This window comes from Gorilla gorilla, chromosome 22 (assembly GCF_029281585.2).
Source record: "Gorilla gorilla gorilla isolate KB3781 chromosome 22, NHGRI_mGorGor1-v2.1_pri, whole genome shotgun sequence".
NCBI lineage: Eukaryota > Metazoa > Chordata > Mammalia > Primates > Hominidae > Gorilla > Gorilla gorilla.
In genome coordinates, this window is record NC_073246.2 from 36,164,328 (window position 1) to 36,180,746 (window position 16,419).

Below are 16,419 nucleotides of genomic sequence, written 5' to 3' on the forward strand. Positions count from 1 at the left end.
TTTCTGAATTTCTTTCTCTTTCCCTCGCGCAAGGTAAGAGCAGAGCCTGCCAACAGTTTGCTAATTGTCTCCAAGTGAAAAGATTGTTTAATTCAGAAGAGATTTTAGACTCCCAGGGGCATGACACCCGTCATTTCACAATGGAGAATTATTTTTGTGGTATTTATTTTATGATTCCTGACCCTTGTTCTAGATCTTGCTGGTGTGTTTTCATTTAAAATGTATTAACTGAGACTTGGCATAGGCACTTGGCTCCATTAAGCTCTACAACAGCTTAATCCAGATTTTATTATATTGGGACTTGAGTATACAAACTTTAAGATGAGAGGAAGCTTAAGGATAAATAGAGTAATTTTAATACTTACTATGCATTTAACTCTTTTGGTTCCCTCTAGGCAATTTTCTGGAGTGTTTGTGATTGGACTTTAACATTTCCAAAATGTGGCGACAGTGACTGTTAAGTCTTCCCGAGACGAGGGTTCCTGGGAGCCCCAGGGTAAGTGGCAGACTAAGGTGAGCATTTAGGGTCATGATTGCTTTAGGTCAACAGCCATGCATTGGGCCTGTCTAGTGGATGCAGAGCCCTGCCAGGCATCACGGAGAAGGCAGCCTTGACTCTCCTCTGGGCTCCAGGACATTAATATTTAACTGCCTCCTTGCCAGCTCTGTTTGCTGCTCTCCCAAACTCCTCAACATTAACACTTCCAAAGTGGATCTCCTGACCTTCCCCTCAAACCTGACCCTCCAGTGTATTCCCCTTACAAAAACAAAATCACTGTCCACCTATTTTAGTTGCTCCTGCAGTAATATCTCCTGCATTACAACCAGAGCCTGTTGGCTCCTCCTTCTCAGTATGTCTGCAATCTGTCTACTTCTCTCCATCTCAACTGCCCTGCCAGGTCCAGCACCAACAGTTCTCACCTAGAGTCTCCCACTCCGCATTAGCCTCCTACCTGTCTTCTCACATCCATTTGTGGCCTCCACTTCTGCAGCTAGAGTGATCTCCTCTAAGTAGAAACCAAATCAGCCTACAACCTTGCCCCAAACCCATCAATGGATTCCCACTGCACTTGGCTTAAAATGGAAGTGTTCACACTTCCTGAAGACCCTGTGGATCTACCCCTCTTTACCTTCCAGCTCCTTGCATGCCCTTGTCTCCACTTCTTACTGGGCTCAGTCAGACCCCACCAGTCCCCAAATCATTCCCTGGCTAAGGCTTCTTCATGTTTCAGGCTATTTCCTCTGTGAGGCCTTTCCTGATCCCCTCCTAACCTAACTGAGGCCTCCGTTATACTCTTTCATAGCACCCTGTGCTTCTTTTCCAACCTCCATGGTTCTTCTTTCCCACACACAAACCCTCTACTCCTGCCCAGTTGTTGGTCTGTCAGTCTCCTGTACAATCACGGTGTGTACTTTTATATTTATTGTTGTAATTGTGAATTTAACACCTGTCCCTTCCATCAGACTCTAAGTTCCTTAAAGGTCGAGGCCCTATCTGTTTTGCTCAGAACTAGAAATTCAGCAACTGGATCAGTGCCTGGTACATCCTCAATAAATATTGGTTGAATCCATAAATTTAAAAATGGAATGGTTACTGCTTTCAAGGAGTTGATGATCACTGCCCCCAGGAACAACCCACTGAGCCTCACCCATGTCCACTCTAGATAAGGAGAAAAATAAATATCTGAAAAAACTCAAGAACTGCTCAAAGCATTGTGAAATAAAGTGAAAATCCATATCTTGGAAAATCCAAAGGACTTATCCAAAGTCTGGTGAGTCTAACCATGTTAAGGTCATGGACTGGTGGCAGGTGGGGAGAGAGGTACCTTTCTCAGAATGATCTTTGCATCCATAACCACAAATTTCAGAGAGCCGAGAAAAGGGCTGAGTGGAGAGGGAATCCACAGAAATGTGGGTGTTGGCCACCTAGCTAGGTCCTCTTCTGGGTCCTGTTGGAAGTCCTCTTGTTAATCCATTAAGGTCTATGCATTCATGGTTCCAGGCATCCTGCTGGGGAAACCCCCAACCACACCCTCCAAGGAGATGCGGGTCTGCTCTCATTTCCTGTCCTCTCCAGATTTCTGGAGCCCCCAGGTTGAGTGTCACGGGGGAACTCCATGGATACTCAGCAGCTACTGGTAGGAAGTCCTTCTTCATCTCCAGCCGACTGCTGGAGCTGAGCTCCTTTGGGCTGGGCTCCTTTTTCAGGAGGTAAAATAAAACGTGCTTACTTGTTCCTAGCTGCAATTGTTTAATTGACTTGTTTTCAAGTTTTCATGTGGACCTAGAGAGCTCGTATGTGAAGGAAACTTTTAATAATGGGTTTGAAAACAATAGTTTATAGAAAATTAGAAAGAAAAATGTAAAGATTGATGAGGGCCTTTTGCTTCATGGCTGCTGGCTTATTCTAAAGGGATTCAAAGAGTTCACACTTTAGGGCCATATCTGTCTGCTTTTCCCAAGAGCAAATACGATGCCACAAATTTAGGATGGTGGTTTGTGCTATAGACTGAATGTTTGTAGCTCCCCAAATGTTTGTGTTGAAGCCCTAACTCTCAGTGTAATGGTCTTTGGAGGTGGGGCTTTTGTTGGGGGTGATTAGGTCATGAGGGTGCACCCTCGTGAATGGAATTAGTGCCCTTATGAGAAGAGACTCTGGAGGGTGCTCTTTCTCCTTCCTCCATGTGAGGACACAAGGAGGGGTTGGCAGTTTGCAGCCTGGAAGACAGCCCTCCCTAGGACGAGACTAGGCTGTCACACCAATCTTAGACTTCCAGCCTCCAGAACTGTGCAAAATAAATGTCTGTTGTTCATAAGCTACCCAGTCCATGACACTTTGTTATAGTAACCCAAAAGGACTAAGACAGTTTGTAAAACACTAAAGGGAGAGAACCAGGTATTCCAAAAAGATGCACAAAGTCTTTTTTTCGTCAACATTTTTAGTAATGAGCTATTCAGGACAAAGCTTGACAAGCTAATGGAGAATCTAGATAGGCCCCTGGAGGCCCAGGCCTTGGCTTAATCCCCCCAGGGCCCACACTGAATAACAGGATAAACAGAAGTAAACAGAATAAACTTTTCTCCAGCCAGCTCCCAGGAGGGCAGCACATCTCCACTAGCTTCTTGAGCACCTTTTTGTTATGTTATGCTGCTGAAAACTGAAAGGGAATTGCTATGGTGTGGATACTAGTCCCCTTCAAACCTGATGTTAAAATTTGACCCCCAGTGTTGGAGGTGGATCCTAATGGGAGGTGTTTGGGTCATGGAGGTGGATCCCTTGTGAACAGGTGAATACCCTCCCTTGGGGGTAAGTGAGTTCTTTCTCTGTTAGTTCCCTCAAGAGCTGGCTATTGAAACATGCCTGGCACCTTCCCCCTTGCTTGCCATCTGGCCATGTGATCTCTGCACAACAGCCTCCACTTTGCCTTCTGCTATGAGTGGAAACAGCCTGAGGCCCTTGCCAGAAGTAGAGCAGATGCTGGTGCCATGGTTCTTGTATAGCCTGCAGAACCATGAGCTAAATAAACCTTTCTTTATAATTTACTCAATCTCAGGAATTCCTTTATAGCAACACTGAACAGAAGAAGACAGGAATGTTCTCAAGAGCTCTTCTAGCCTGACTCACTTCAAAAAGGAAGTGAAGAATAAGAAACACCTTGTATAGTTGGATCCAAAGAGGTTAAGTGTGTGACTTTTGGCAAGGTCACACAGCTAGCAAACAGCAGAGCTGATGCTAGAACCTGGACACTTTGAAACCAGACCTGTGTTCTTAACTCCTACGTCATATCCTGCCACCAGTCTACCGTCCATGGTCCTCAGTGTTTGGTGTTATGGTTCAGTGTTTCATTGTTGTGAAATCCCCTATTGTTTCTCTTCTTTTCCAACTACTCCCCACTTCTCACAACTCCCTAACAGTCCAATATGAAATAAAACTGGAGTAGCTTTCCTTTTAGAGAATGTTCTAACCTCTCAGTCTTCCACCCCACCTCCCTCCCTGCCCATCATAACAGTAATTGGAGACATGCTGGATTGTACATGTGCATGAATTGAGAGGTCTTGACACCAAGGTTGAGAAACTAAAGCATTTAGAACTTCATGACTGTTCCTCACACAAGACAATTCCCTTTCATTTGTTGTGCAAAAATGTGCCTGAAACATGGAACATAATCTTCCCTATTCCCAGAGATACTATGCTGGGCTTCTGTTAGCAGCATTATTTTCTTTGGAGCATCAAATACATATACAGAAGGATTTAATTATGTTTTAGCAAATCTCAGTGAGAAAGATCTAGTACAAAAAGTCTATCTCATTTCAAGTAAAGGCCATATGCAAAAATTTTATCCAATTTTAAGTCATACAATCTTATTATATTTTAAGTGGTTTTATAAGTTGCTTAAAATGTTTTGGACAAAATGGTAGGCTGTTTAAGTAATAAAATATATACGTGCACGCACACACAAATCTGAATTCACTGAGAGCAAATCTATAAAGGGTAAGGATACTGGAATTGAGAACACAGAACTAGAACCTAAAATAATATTTCTTCTTGTACTAGTGATAAAAGAATATGTGCTATTTTCCCGCTGAAACAAAAGTAATGTTAATTACGGAGCCACATATAATGTGAAATGTGATCGTGCTTGTGATCTGCCTAAGTCACTACTCTACTTTCAAGGTAGGAGGATGAAAATTCTCAATCCCTTTCCCTCTCCATCTGCTGCATGTATTCTGTGAGAGTGTCAAGAATGATTTGATGTCTCACAGTTGTGTTTCTCCCTCTGGTGCTGCTCTGTGCGTTCCCTGAGAGGAAGCCACCTGCTTACTGTCTTCTCTAACTGTAGGGTTCACCCAGCTACCTCCCTTTCCCGAGAGTTCAAATGGGTAGATTCACCAATGGCACAGATGGAGAAACAAATTAACTTTAGTACAGATGCTGGCATCGATATTCCTGGGATTGAACTGCTTCCAAGCCAGAAATAATCCTCAAGCTTTCAAAATTGGAAAATCAGATGCAATTTACTCTCCTTGTCAGATGGCTGGATGTGGTACAATGCCCACTGGAAAAACGAATGGGAAAAGTGTGAGCCATTCAGGTGGCTTGGATATGAATAGCTTTAAAATTAGGCACACTATTGTGTCACTAGGATTTTCTACTAAGCTATCAGATGATTTTTTTTTGAATTTGAAATATGGACAACTGATTGGATTCTGAGCCCAAAACGAATTGTCTCTAAAAGCCAATTGGTTTATGCATTTATTCAATAAACACTTACTGCATATATGCTAGGTGATATAGGGCAACAAGAAGTAAGACATGATCCTTACACTCACTGCACAGTGACTCATGTGGGAGACGAGTGTGGACACAGATGGCTATGCTACCTCTTGATAATGTGCTGTGATTGTCCCCACCTAGGGAGGAAGGGCAGTTTCCTGGCTGTTAGGAGCTGAATTGTGGGTCCCCCTCAAATTTATATGTTGAAGCCTCAATCCACAGCACCTGAGACTGTAACTATATTTGGAGATAGAGCCTTGAATAAGGCAATTAAATTAAAATGAGATGGTTGGGGTGGGCCCTTATCCCATCTGACTGGTATCCTTACAAGAAGAGGAAATTTGAACACATGAAGAGACAACAGGGGTGTGAACACACAGAGGAAAAAGACCATGTGAGGACATAGTGAGAAGGCGGCCATCTGCAAGCCAAGGAGAGAGACCTCGGAAGAGACCAACCCTGGCAACACCTTGATCTTAATTTCCAGACTCCAGAAGTGTGAGACAATACATTTCTGCTGTTTAGGCCACCTGGTCTGTGGTATTTTGTTATGGAAGCTTGAGCAGACTGATACACCTGGACTCACCCCCTCCATCTCATTACCTATTGCTTTATTTTATTTTTGTTTCAGTATGTGTTGCTATTTGAAATTATGGTGTTTCTATTCCATTTCTTTCCAGTAGAATACCAACTCCACAAGGGCAGGGACTTAGCTTTATTCGTCACTCATTCCCAGTCTCTGGAATAGTGGAATAGTGCCTAGCACATTGTAGGTGCTCAACAAAAAGGTGTTATGAGCAAAGGGTTGTGGCAGTGGCAAGGAGGGGGAGATTTCCTGGGGCAAAAGGATGGTGGTGTGGGCTGGAGGGAAGAAGCCTTCCCTAAGAAGAGGCGTCTGGATGGTTGAGTCTCGCCGGGCAGAGAAAGTGAAGCAAATGCATCCCTGGAAGAAGAGACAACATGAGCAAAGGCTCAAAGGTGTGAAAACGACGTCAGATGGAAAAGTAGGTCACTGAGACGGGATTTTAGGTGAGCCGGGGGTGGGGCAGGAGAGGAAACTTCAGGGAGAAAGGTTGGGCCAGATTATGAAAAGGTCTAGCTCCTGTACAAAGTGAAAAATTATGTGGATTCACCAAGCTGTCAGAAGGATAATGGCATCCTTTCTGTGACTATATTGAATACATACGTCTATTCTACTATAAGGGATTTATTTATGTCTGTATTCCGTATAGTCACATATAGTATATATTTACATCTATATTCCAAATAGTCACATATATAGTATATATGTGTAACTATATAGTATATATGTATACATGTAAATAAACTGTGTGTGCACTGTGTGCACATGTGCCTGTGTGTGTACAATACATGTTCACTGAACATTTCACACATGGTAAATAACTAGTGAAATTAGTTTCCTTGTTATAGTATGTCAAGGAATTTATCCTACAGTGCTTAAAGGACCCCATGAGGCATTTAACAAGCGGAGGGGATAATTTTGAAAAGCACCAGAGAAAATACGGAGGACGGATCAGGCAAGAAGCTGTAACAGGAAGGCCAGGTCAGGGGTGGGAAGTCACAGGTGCTAATGCCCAACTTAAGGCAATGCCAATTTGGAGAGGCAGGAAAGCCTCCATTCAAGAGATATTGAGCCAGTCAAGGCATAGGTCTTAGTATCCATGCAGATATAGGGAGTAAAGGAGAAAGGAACCGAGGATGACTTTAAAATGCCTTGCCTTTCACCATGTTTATTGTCATTGACATTATAAGATATATCTGGTCTTTGTTTGCTTGTTTGTTTTGTTAACTGTCTTCTTGAGGCCTTTGGTGACTTTTCTGTCTATTGTATTTCATGAATACATGGCTAAAACTGTACCTAGCTGATATTAAATATGCAATCAGTATTTACGACTGAATTAATGAATGAGTGGAAATGTTCTTTGACCTAGATAAGGAATGCAGGAGAAATATCAAGTTTGGGTAAAGAGGTATGAAAGAAAGCATAAAAATAAAGATCCAGGTGGTGACGCCCATGGGCCATTTTGCACCTGGAGATAAGTCAGGTTTTTGGCTGCAGATGCTAGAATCATGTTGGAGTCGTTAATATGTTGTTGGTGGATGTGAATGAGATCACTCAGGGAAGAGTCCCAGGTGGAGAATGAGAATATGCAGGAGACTGAGGCAGGAGGATTGTTTGAGCCCAGGAGTTGGAGGTTGCAGTGAGCTGTGATGGCACCACGCTCCAGCCTGTGTGACAGAGTGAGACCCTGGCTCAGCAAATAAAAAGAATGAAAATTGGGTGCACACAAATATGCAAAGGGGGTTAAAGGAGAGAGATGGAACCAAGGCAGGAGATGAAGAAGACTTGCTGGAAGTGTCAAAGGAAAACCACCACAGCATGCTGCCCTAAACCATAGGAGGAGAACACTTCAAGGAGGGCAGTGTCAAATGACCATGAAATCCTGTGACACAATAGTTTAATGATCCTAATTTTGATGGAGAGATGCACTGGTGTGTTAGAGCTATGTGCTAGGGCTGGCTTTCAAGAGCTGATTATTAACTTTTCAGGAATTTCATGAGCTATTACTAAATAAAATTTTGTAATTCATTACAATTAAATTTTGATTAGATTAAAATTAAATTTTATAAGCTTACAATTAAATACATTTTATTAAAAACAATGATAATAAATATTCAAAACTCCTCATTTTCTAATGATTTTATTTCATTTTACTATTATCTATACTTTATTGTCCCTGTGTGTAAATACTACATGACGCTTGTGCTATTGATTACGCACCTCTTCTCCTCTGTATTCGGTGATGTCATGTTGGTAGCTTGAACTCAACCATGATAGGAGTATTTAAACCACGGCAATTGGCAAAGGCTGTAAGTCAGAGCTCTTCTTTCCAGAGAGCTGATTGTTAAACATTTACTGGCACACCACTGTCCGAAGGGAAAAGGAAAGATCCAGTGTAAGTTTCATTTAGATTAAGGACAACGGAGTAAGAAGCCACTGGAGATGGCAGTGGAGGAGCTAGCGACAGATGGAACCCTGATGAAGCAGGACTCAGAGGAGGTGGTGGGCTGAGTCCCAGAGCCTGGATGTAGGGAGGGCTCATTGTACACAGATATGGCAGAAGTTCCATCTACGTATGTAACGAAATAATGAGACTTTTTAGTCATACACTCAGAGAATATTTGGTCCTCCGTTTAGTCCACTGCCCTTAGTAACATTTTAAAATTCCCTTTAAAAATTTGTCTTTGACTGTATGACCATATTGCCATCTCGGCGAGACAGACCAGCAGCCTGTTTATCTCATGTAAACCCTCTTCCTTAGCAAATTGTTGGATAGGCAATTCTTTTTTGTGTTCCTTGCACCTCAAGATAATTGTGGCAGGCTAGACTGCTTCAATATGGGCAATTTCAATGGAATATCTGCAGATCCAATTTACACAGCACTAAATAGTTTCATAAGTACCTAGGACAAGTTAAAAGAGGGAACTTTTTCTCAACCTTTTAAAGCCTCACTTTTGGTAAACATACAAAGCTCACATTCTTTAAAAATATTATTTGAGCTGCAAATTCAACTATACATAATCACACACACACACACACACACACACACACACACACACAAACAATTGGGCGAAACACTACATTGTTTTTAAATTATGCATGCCTCCACCTTCTAGTGTTGCCTCTCCCTTCTCAGGAGAGTGCGCAGCCTACAAGTTGAGAATAGTAGGATTTATAAACTAAGCAATGAAGGTCAAACACTTGCCATCTAAAAGGCAAGTGAAATAAAAGCTGAGGAATTCCAGTAACTGAACTGCTACATCCCCAGTTTTTACATCACACACCCTCCTATGGAGGCAGGAAATGTTGTCTTTCACTCTGTGCATTGCTATGTTTTCTCCTCTTGCCATTTAAAATGATTTTGCATGATACTCCTCAGATTGCATAATCATCTCTATAATTGTCATTCCTAGTGACCACTTAATATTCCATTATATTAATAGAGCACAGTCTGCCTAAGCCATTTCCTCACAGTTGGGTACCTGGGCTGTTTCTAATTATTCATTTTACTATATGGGAGGGCTCAACACATCTTTTTACAAATATTTTTGTTTCCTTGGAATTATTCCTTGGGACATGTTTCTCCAAGAGCCCTACTGGGTCAAAGAGTAGGATAATTTTTATGACTTGTCACATATTGCAAAATTGCTCTTGAAATGATTTCTTTTTTCAATTTATGGTGCCACCAGCAAAGTTGAGTGTGTCTTCTTCCCCAAAGCCCTGTCAACAAACAGTTTTGTCATTTTTATTCATTTCCCCTGTTTTTCTCCTGACTGTAGCACAATCCATGTAGCTAAGGAGATGCAATCACGGAAAAAAATCTTCCCCTAATTAAAGCCTGGTGCAGCAATATGTGGGTGGTTTTAATATATATCATAAAGAGTTAAGAAACATTCTATCATTCAAGAACAAAAATGAAAAAAACATAGGGTTTTTTTGGGTTGTCCTTATAAAGGGTTAGGAACAAAAGAAAGAACATACATAAGACTACACAAACAGGGAAATGATGAGAAGCATTGTATAAAATAAAACAAGAATGTAAATATTCTTGCTTTATTTTCAGCACTTCATGAAGCAAAAGCATTACTGGAATTACTAAATCTGAAAAAGCTAAGCTGTAGAGTAAGCCTTGTCTTTGTTATTTCTGTTAAATATGTTAAACACAATATATGGGGTATTATCTTTCTCTCCATTTGGCTTGAAATCTGCTTTCTCTCTCAATAGACATAATCCAAAATAAGAGCAATGAAAGCGCTATTGAACTGGATTTTGCATTTTTAAGAGTGTTCATTATTTATATAGTAATCCCTAAAGACCTCATGTGGTACCTCTGGCGTTTGTAACGGACAATGGATGTATACAGCACATTCCTTCAAGAGGACTGCTGTATTCATACTTTATTATTTTTGGACATTTAAAAAGATTTCCTCTAAAGGAACGAGACTTGTGTTTTTAGGTTTCACGGAGAATTTTCTAAAAGGAAACAACTGCAATCAAGGTAGCTACCAGATTATTTCACAAATTGCAATTTTATATTCCTAGGGTAGAAAAAATATCTCTAAGGCTGCATATATTGTACTCTCCTTTTAGTTGCTTATTAGAGTTTTAACTTCTATGAACTTAAGCTTTTAAATTATTGACTATTGAGAAGTTTCTGGAACATGTTTAGTGCGGCGAGATTTCCCAACACACATTTTTACTGACTGGGTGCCCCTCCTTGGAACAAACAGCCTGTGCCTCCATAGCACAGTGAGGTGCAACATTGAGGCACCTTCCAGGTAACCCAGGCCAGAAGAACAGCTTCTGCCCCAAGTAGTGGACTTGGTTTCTCTTCATGAGGTGGAATTAAATTCCATTACTTTTTCTCTGATGTTCAGGTCAGCTCCTTCTCTTGGCAGCAACTCTCCATATTGGGAGTGTTTATGCCTTGGAAATTGGCAAATGCTACTAATCAAGTCCCTCACCCACCAACAGAGGGTTGCTGAACGTTTACCAGCACACCGCTGTAAATTCCATTACTCTTTCTTTCTGAGAAATGACTTATTTTTCTCTGTTTTAGCCTAGCTAACATCCCTGTCTGAGAGAGGAGAACTTATTTTTTCCTATTTTAGCTTAGCCAACAACCCTAATGCATTGGACATATACTTCCCTTTGGGAAATGGCCCCATCTTGGTCTCTGAGACCTTTTCTCTAGTTCTCCTACCCTCTGGGGACTTCTTATCTGGAAACATTTGTGGCTCTTCTTCCTCCTCCCGCCTTCAGATGCCAGTGTGTGCCAAGCTTCAGCCTTCTTTTCTGTGTGTCTTTCTCCAGAGAGCTCATGCATCTCAAGGCTTCTGCCAGCTCTGGATTGAAACCCCAAAATGGACATTTCCAATCACATTCCTCTCCCACAGGCTCCAACCTCGTATCTCCTGACAGTTGTGTGCAGTGTCACTGCTGTAGACCTTTCCCCTGCTGCATCTCCCTGGCCATTGCCTCCCATGCAGCAGATTCGAGAACTCATCTTCCTTCCCAGGATGTTCAGGTCAGCTCCTTCTCTCAGCAGCAACTCCCCTCTCAGCCAACCAGACTTACCTCCTGCACCTTTAATGGGCCCTTCTCTGAATTCCCAAAGCTGGGTGCCATATTGTGCTGGGTTTACTTAAAGATATCCCTCATGTTAGTCTCCCCATCTCCACCCAATCTGTCACCCCAATTTTAAGCTCCTCTTCCTGCCCCGCCTTTGAGTGCACACTCCTTCCCCAGTCTGTCCTGTGCACCCCTCTCCAGCTTCCTGAAACATCATGGCAGCTCCATGCTTGGGGGCTCTCAATCCTACTACATTCCCTCTACACCAGGTTCCTTGTCTTTTTTGGTCTTTATGATCTGGCTCTATGAAGTGAATGTTATTTCCCTCAAACCTCCTGCATGAATCATTCCCGTGGGACGGTTTTCCTGTTTTGAATCTGGGCCATAATCATGTGCAGGAACTCTCTCTCATACAGGCTCTCAAGAGCCTGTGCTAAAATTTTCAGGAAGCTTGTAAGCCAGTTGGTAAACACAGTTGTCATTATACGGTAAATTATATAAACTTACAATTAAATAAATTAGGTTTAAAAAGTTAATAAATACTTAAAACTCATAGCTTCCAAATAGTTTTACCATTATCTGTGCTCCTGAGATCATGCACAGCTGTTGTATCTTAATAGTGGAAATACTCTTATGACGGCTTGCTAATGCCCATCCCTTCCAACTACCCATTCCGTGATGTCATGCTGGTCACTTGAGATTAGCCATATTGGGAGTGTTTATGCCTTGGAAATTGGCAAATGCTACTAATCAAGTCCCTCACCCACCAAGAGAGGGTTGCTGAACCTTTACCAGCACACTGCTGTACTATTTATGCCTTATACATATCCTGTCTCTGGATTTTGTTCTTTTTTTCCTCCTATCAAGCATAGCTTCACCTTTTTCCTTGACATAATATTTTTACTGATCTATTAATATCCAGTTAAGTCTCTCCTTTTCCATGACACTTCCTCTAATGGTAGTCACTTTAATTGGTCTGTTTTCCATCCAAACCCCTTTATCGTTTATATCATGAACCACAAAACCTAGCCCTTCATAGTATGTTTCCCATTAATTCGTTTTAAATGATTGATCCAATCTCTCGTTATTTCATTACGTTCCTTATAGTGAGTGACATGCCCTGTGCTGGTTTCAGTTCTGGCCCAAACCATTTATTACTATTTCATATATTTGGGGGGTTTCTGCAAATACACTTATAAACCATGGGAAGCCACCAATCACTGTACTTCAACATCGCTTTTGGGCCCTAGCACAATGCTGAGCCACTAACAGGAGATGAACATATATTTGTAAATCGACATCATGCTCCGTAAATACCAGGTGCTTAAGGAACAGTGATGGTGACTATGGCTGAATTTCAGAAAGAATGCATTCATTCAAGGTGCTCAAATATTTTGTCTCAAGTGCTCAAGTTTCAACCCCAAACCTAGCACAGGGGGAGGAGGAGAGACTAGGGAATTCTTGGGAGACTTGAGTTCAATGCCCTGTGGTCAGGTCACACTAGTCCTCAGCTCCATTCTTCAGTCTTTGTATCCAGGTGGTGCTATTTGTCCTGCTTACTGACTTGCTTGACAGAAAAGTATGTAAAAGTGCTTGTAAAGTGCTCTTCTAATATACAGACCAAGGACCCGAATAGCCGCATCCTTCACCATATTTATGCTACGTTCTTCCTCCAGTCATCTGTAAGCAAGAATAAAAGGACTAATTTGTGTCGATTACACACATGTTTTTCCTCTTTCTTTCCTGAGTTAAGGAAGCAGAAAGCCAGGATTGATATATAAAATGTTGACTAGAAAAGACAGAAGCCTGGGCCTGTTGTAGTTATCAGTATTAAGTAGTCATAGCCCCACCTCTGAAGGTTGATTGTGTCCAAAAATTCCTCCATAAATACAGCACCCACAGGTGCTTAATTTTGATGCATTTGGTCATCCTGTGTGGAGAGTAGGGCAGATATTATTTTTATTCCTATTTTTTGGTCAAGGAAACTAAGGCTGAAGAGGTTCAATGACTTTCTGAAACTTGCATGGCCATTGAGTGGCCGAAGCAGGATGAGAACCTAGGTCCAGCACAAATATACAGACACCTGTTGTCTCACTCTAAACCATTCAGCAATATCACTCAACTTTCCATCTTTCTATGATGACTTAGGTCCAATTGCCTCTTTGCGACACAGTGTAAAGAACTCTCTTTGGGGGTCACCTGGGTTTCTTTGGAGCATCTCACACCACTTGGTGTGCCCTAGAGGCTGACACATCTGTCAAAGGAGATGACTGCACTTGTTGTACCCACCTCATGCGGCTTTGAGAGGATAAAAGGAGCTAGTAGGTGTGATAGTCCTTTGAAAACTAAGTTGCCGCAGGCATACAGGACAACATAAGAAATAACAATAGTTCTGTCTCTTTGAAGTGGCTCCTAGAGAAGTTGGTGAATGAAAAAGTTCCAAGTGCATTGTACTTGTGCTCTGTTCTCTTTGGTTTTCCCTGAATTTTCGTGACTGCATCGTCCATACAAAGGGCATTGAGAAATCCACACAGTTGTGTTCCCTCCTTTTTTAATTTAATTTTATTTTTTTGAGACAGTTTCGCTCTTGTTACCTAGGCTGGAGTGCAATGACGTGATCTTGGCTCACTGCAACCTCTGCCTCCTGGGTTCAAGCAATTTTCCTGCCTTAGCCTCCCGAGTAGCTGGGATTACAGGTGCCCGCCACCATGCCCAGCTAATTTTTGTATTTTTAGTAGAGACGGGGTTTCACCATGTTGGTCAGGCTGGTCTTGAACTCCTGGCCTTCGGGGATCCACCCACTTTGGCCTCCCAAAGTGCTGGGATTACAGGCATGAGCCACCACACCTGGCCTGTGTTCTCTCCTTTGCAGAGTCTTTAAGACAGTTGTGGCAGTTTGCCTGAACACCTTTTCATCATGTGGCAAAAGAGATCAGCCATAAATTGGTAACTTTGTACAACTGTTAAGTCAAGCCCCATTTGTCATTTCTGACATTCAAAAGACATCATATTGTCCCTCAAGTTCCTGTCATAGTCATAAGTACCCGATTCTCGTTGTGGTGGGGTCATATGACTGTTGTAGGGTCTGACTAGACAGTTTGAGAAGTAGGAGAGGCAGAGATGAGTAATCATTCCATGGAGACACCAGATGGGGCAGGCTTTGGGCCTCTGGTGAATCCATTCTCATCCACTAAAGTGTTCATGTAGTTCTGAGAACAGGAGCAAATAAGGGTGAGGACAGGCATTTGACTGAGTGTCAGTAATAGGTATATGAAATGGGGATAGGATTTTTTGTTTTTTTGGTTGTTTGCTTTTTGTTTTTGCAAACTACTCATGTGCTTTTCCCTTTGGCATTTTTGTGGGCAGAACTTCCCCCCAGTTCTCCTTATGCAGTTTGAGCCATCTGTTGCCCCTCAGGGAGGTTGGGAAATAATCGGAATTGTTATGTCAGGATGCACAGAGAAAGGAAGTTTATGACATCGAAAATAGAATTTTGCAGGAAGACAATAGTCTTGAAATCCAGATTTTTTAGAGAGGAAGAGGATTTTCAAAATTTATTAACATTTTAAAACCCAGAACTGGAAGACTCATATTCTAAACTTTTCCCATAATTATGGAAGAGACAGACTTCAGCCTGTGGCAAGTAGGCTTTGAGGCTTGTTGCTCCTGGGCAGGGGAAATCTATGAGAAGAGTTTGAAGGCCACCCTATGTGGACCTGGAATTGTGAGTGCAAAGAAGAAACAAAAAGGAAGACAATTGGGTCAGGATCAGGGATCTTGACCACAAACTTGTAACCCATGGGGCCACCAGAAACATCCAGATAGCCATGAGAAGGCCAAAAAATCAAGACTAGTGACATGCCTTCATAGGTATATAAAAAGGGGCTTCAGGCCGAGCATGGTGGCTCACGCCTGTAATCCTAGCACTTTAGGAGGCTGAGGTGGGCGGATCACTTGAGGTCAGGAGTTCGAGACCAGCCTGGCCAACATGGCTAAACCCCGTCTCTACTAAAAACACACACACACACACACACACACAATTAGCCGGCCGTGGTGGCGGGTGCCTGTAATCCCAGCTACTTGGGAGGCTGAGGCAGGAGAATCACTTGAACCCTGAAGGCAGAGGTTGCAGTGAGCCGAGATCACGCCATTGCACTCCAGCCTGGACAACAGAGCAAGACTCCGTCTCAAAAAAAAGGGGGGGCTTCAGACCTCTTGGAGGACCCCTGCTTTTGGCCACTTCCATAGGGCACGGAAGGATTGGCAGAGGGCTGACAGTAAAAAGGGAGGTGAGAGACCAAGCCCCAGCCCTAATATCCCTTGTCATCATCACACTCCCAGAGTTGATGGTGGTGGGGGACTGTTGGATAAACTGAGAAACACCGTTTAGGACTCTAGCAGGAGACTGTTTCATAGCCTGTCCCTGCACCAGCCTGGGCAATACACATCAATTCAATGGGTCAGGCAGAGGGAAAACCAGAGATTAGTCTCTTTAGATGCCTTCAACGCCAGTATGGAATGGACCAACAGAAGTGCCTGGGTGCCCTCAAAGTGTCAGGCAGAAGTTGATAAGGAAATCTGGCTAGGGGAGTTTTCCAGTAGCGGGGTTCAGAGATGACTCCCTCCCTCCTCAAAATCATGAAAATTCCATCTTTCCTCCAACACTGGCTGCCATATTGGAAGGGAACAAAGCAACCACAGGAGGAAATCTGAGCTGTCCTATACAGGCTATTAAAATACGAGCTACCCTAAAGGGAATTGAACTTTGAATAAATAGACTCAATGTTTAAATTGAAAGGAGGCAGTTTAAATTGGAAAAACCCTGAACTATTGTCAATTGGCCAGTCTTAGCAGCTCCTGCTGCCCAGCAGGCTAGCGTCTCATGAGAAATATCAGATGAAGCTATAGAGACAATAAAGAATAGTTTCTTTGAATCTCTGAGTTGTAATGTGAATAAATTCATGGTCTCCATATATTTGCATTCTGTGTC

At 42.4% G+C, this 16,419-nt stretch overlaps 1 protein-coding gene across 4 annotated transcripts in view; it reads left to right on the forward strand.

Moving 5' to 3' along the window:
- Positions 1-16,419, forward strand: part of KCNE2 (potassium voltage-gated channel subfamily E regulatory subunit 2) — a 190,026-nt gene that overhangs the window by 82,417 nt on the left and 91,190 nt on the right. For all 4 annotated transcript variants that reach the window (XR_010132392.1, XM_055373933.2, XM_063702601.1 and 1 more), the window contains one exon: positions 396-496. The gene's annotated coding sequence lies outside the window, so the exon portion shown is untranslated. The remainder of the gene's footprint in view (positions 1-395; positions 497-16,419) is intronic.